Raw genomic sequence first — 4,816 nt, 5'->3', positions numbered from 1 at the left:
TGAACGCACTTATTAAAAATTTTAACAACACATTTAACAAGAATTTTCACTTTATATGCAAAAGTACAACATATATCCGTACGACAAACTATAAACAACAGCCAGACATACAATATTGCTGTATATATATGTAACATATATATATATATATATATATGTTACCGCTCCCCCTTCGCCAGAGAAGCTCATACAACACGTTAAGGACAAATTTCGCAAAATTTGCTTTCTATTAAATTTTACATAAACTGCATTTTAACATTTAATATGTGCGTTCAAATAAACAGTAAGAAAATCACTAACATCTTGCTAACACTCGAGAAAAAAAGTTAGTATGCAGTGACAATATGAAACAGGGTATAAAATTTGTTAATTTATTAAAAAAATAAGTATTTTTATAAAAAAAATAAGAACAATCATAGCTCGATCTGTTTAAGAGACAAATATTGACAAGACATAACCATAGCACGATGTCTTGCAAAGTCATTGCAAGGTGCATGAAATGCAAGAATGCTATAGTAAAATTGCAAGAATACGAGAACATCTCTGCAAACTCCTGAAACAGCTGTTTTTTTTTCCTTTTTGGTTTCGTTGCAAGCACATAATATATACATGGGTTTAGGTATAGCAAGATTGCAAGTAATTTCAAGAAACTTTGTGCGTGTATTTTGTACTTGTCCATTGCAAGCTCACGCAATCTTTGCATTTTGTGCAACTTAAAATGAGTTTGCAATATAAAGTGAATACTCCTATTGTGTCTTGGTAACTTTTACTTGAATATTGTGTCTATATATGTAATTCGTGTTGGGATATTACAAGAAAACGTAATGGGTATTGTGAAATTGACAGCACCATATTTTGTTAATCGAGTGTTAACTTTTAGTCAGCTGCCATCTAGAAATTTTGTTTCTTATACTGATTTTGTAAAACACATCAATTTTGGGTAATTAAGCCTGAAATATCACCTTCATAAACTATGATTATCTGCTAATTCGGAATGGAAATTATGTCTCGAAGTTAAGGAAACTACTATGCATATTCTTTGTGACTGTCTAGCTTTAATAACACACAGAAGAAACTTGTTTCATATGAAATCTCTGCCACCAGAAGAGATTAAGTGCTCTTCTCTAGATTTAGTTTGGGCTTTGTTCACAAACCTTTAAAGGGCTTTGTGTAATCAATAGTGAATTTGGTACAATAAGACACTTCAGGCCGTAATACTGGCTGCTGGGCGATTTCACTTCAAAACTTGAATATTAAGTAATAGTAAAGTAAGAGTGAATTATAAAATTTTTATGTTAAATCAGAATCACCTGTTTCTTTCCGTCAAACCATTCTTAAATAGTTATGGTTATCTATAAAAATAAAAATTTTTCACACATTATAATCCGGTGAAACTTTAATAATCCGTATTAAAACTTTAATTGTATAGGGTATATCTATGAAATCTTAACCCGTACCGTTGCTTTCGAAGAATTAAGTAGACTTCAGTGCTCGTATACTTTCATTAATAAAAATTTATATGTATTCATATATATTTAGAAACAATAGAACATATTAGTTTTATATTTAGACTTACATAAATTTTGTTGTTTCTTCTGTAACGGATTGTTCAATCTTTATGAAATACCAAATCGGGAAATAATCGGAATTTGTTATTATTGTTGTTAGGGGATGTGGTACTGGAACGTCGGGTCTATTGTGCCCCCTTCTGGGCTTGAAGTAGGTCTTTAAGCCCTGTTGCATCAATAAAAAGTAGTATAGAACCTACTTTATAGAGTTTTATTGCCTCTTCCGTAAGAATATACATTCCATTATCCTCCTCATTCTCTTCACAGAATCTACAGTTTGCATCCTTAAGTATAATAATCGGAATTTTTTTCTTAGTAAAATATACTATTGAATTGTTACTAACATTTTTTTTGTGGCTTTATTTCTTGTAACATATTCCGCATTATAAACAATAGCGCGACACCTGCTGGCGAAAATTAGAAAAATAAGACATTTCATAAAAATGAAATGTCAGTGGAAATATGAATGAAAGCCAGCGGAATGGGAAAACTCATATAAAATGTGTAAAATCCATAAAAACAACAGGTGAGCAAAATTTATAAAAACAAAATTTTATTAAATTTTGTAATATTTGAATTTTTTCTTCAGTTTTAGCTTTGCAATTTGGAAGAAAATGGTGTCGCACATTTGTTGTAGGCGAAGTGGCTTTTGATTCCAATTTGAATCTTTTTAATTGCAGAACGTAAAATGGAGTTTAATTTGCTTTTTGTGCAAATTTTATTATGAATAAAAAACTTTACGTATCCTTTTTACAATTTGTTGAATTAAATCCACGAGTGTGGCAGAGGTTAATTGGGTGTAAGCAATTTAAGCGGAAAGTACGAGAGCGTAAAAAAAAATGGTTGGATCTAATGTGCTTGAATAGATAAGACAACGGCTCTCTCCTATCCTTTACAAAGAGTTCAGTTGGGCAATATAGAAATAATTCTATCTTCAATTCAGTATCGTTCTAACTAAAAAATCAGTAGAAGTGGAGCTACCATAGTCGCATAATTGCAGCACTTTAACTACACAAGTTAGAACAGAATTGTAAAATAACTAAGTGAAGCTGGGAGACCATTAAGTGGTAGTATTGATACTTAGTAGTAAAATAAATATTGTTGAAGTCTCAATATGAATAGATAACCTCAATAAATAAACAAGCCAAGAAAATATAACTCGACGTCACTCTAGAACGACTCCATTTCAAAACATTTTTAAAGCAAATCAAGGCTAAGTCTACCAGGTTTCCAAAAATACAAATACCAATGATAAAGAGATGTTGTCAATCAATGATAATTTTTCCGTGTGCTATAGGAAGTGAGTAATATATGGCAGCTTTTGATCTAGATATCTGTGAGAACTATTATAATGCGTACTAACATTGCTATGCTCACCACTAAATGTCAAAACGGCTAAAGACAAATGAATCAAAAGAATTAACTAAGTGCTGGAGATATGAGTTCAACTGATTCAGTCTAACTGGTCATAGATATATCTGTCAGTATTTGCTAAGGTTCAGATTTAAAGATATTATCAATCAGATTTAAGCACATAATAATGCTTGATGAACATGGGATATTTATTTTATTCTATTTTTGCTGAGGTTATCTGCTTTCAAGAGCTGTCAAATACAATCTTATAAAGTCAAATAAAATCCTAGAGAAATATACAAATGGTACTAGTTGACTGGAACAGTGTTATATTTAAGGTTATTTTGTTTTACTATACTTTATCAACGTTAGTAGTGCACTGAAGCAGTATTGTATTTGTAATTGCATTGGTGATAAGAAAGTAATTAAATTTTTAAAATACCTTTATACGAAAGATTTAATTTAATTGTTATTATTATAAGAAAAAGGGATAGTACACTACGACTTAAAAAATCTATTGTGCCCCTTAGTCGGATTAGAGTGTTTCTTCAAGTCCAATTTCTTTAGCGAAAGACAGTACAGAGCCTATATTTCCTAGACTTAAATCCCTATATTCCATGAAATACATTCCTAAGTGTTTTTGCAGTTTGTACATCAGTGCTGGACAGTGTTCCCTTAATACATAATATGCGATTTCTGTCTTGTCTCTACAGTGTCTGCAGTCTGAGTTGGATTGCATACCTTTGTTAGGTAATTATTCAATCTACAGTGATCGAGTAGTATTTCTGTAATAATTTTTAAGTTATTCTTTATGAGTTTTATGCTATCTCTGAAGCATTTTAGGTTTTAGGTCCCTAAAAGCACTGTAGATTGTCATAGTGTTAGTAACCCATTCCAATATAGTTATCTTTCCTTTTCCTATGCGCCATTCATAAAGAAAGGTTCTGGGCCTAACATCTTTGAAATATTTACTTAATTTGATATATATTTTAATTGTATTCATACAATATGTTTGCATATTTAATTTTTATATATAATTCAATACCATTTAGTTCAAACAATATTTGTAGAGAATATTGGGACTATGTATTAAATAAAGTAATACTTTTTTAAAGTAGTGTCCTTATTAGGCTGGTTTTTAAGAGTTATATGTAAATCACTTTGAAGAATTAATATCAAAACATATAATAGATCCTAATAATAGCAATCAAAAACAGATTTGATTGTAATTTCTGTTATCTTCTTAACATTTCAAGTATAAGTAGCAGGATAAGTTTATTAATATCTGCTAACTAAATAGTATTAGTATATGAATAGTATTTTCAATAGTACTTTGCACAATGCTATTGCAATATATTTAACAAATTAAATTCATTTGATTTATATTGCAATAATGCTAGTAAATAACATACTTAGATAGTTTCTAAATTAAATATTTCCTTACAAGCACTTAACATATTGAGAAGTCATTGGTACTATAAGTGCTTTAGTGCCATTTCAATATGACTTAGCTTTTCAATCTCATCGATGAAATTGCCATTTTGTTCAATTATTCAATTTCAATTTCAATTTTGTATATTGTATATTGTATATTATATATGTGATTTGCTATAAAGTAAACAATAATTACAGATTAAAATAAAGCTGCTTTCGGAAAGTTCAAAGTGCAGTCGTCATTTCCAAATAAGTATATTTTAATAAGGCACAAACATAAATAAAATAAAATCCCAAATAAGCACAAAGGTTTCATGTGCTTAAGGTGAATAAATATGGAAACATTTTAATCAAAGCTCAACAACCGCTCAAGGCATACTGGAGGAGCTGGAGGAGCTGAAGGAGCCCAAGGAGCGCAAGGAGTAAACGAAATGCTCGCTTAATACATCAATTACGCCTGA

Source organism: Teleopsis dalmanni, chromosome 2 (genome assembly GCF_002237135.1).
Source record: "Teleopsis dalmanni isolate 2A chromosome 2, ASM223713v2, whole genome shotgun sequence".
Lineage (NCBI taxonomy): Eukaryota > Metazoa > Arthropoda > Insecta > Diptera > Diopsidae > Teleopsis > Teleopsis dalmanni.
Note: the sequence above shows the minus strand (reverse complement) of the source record.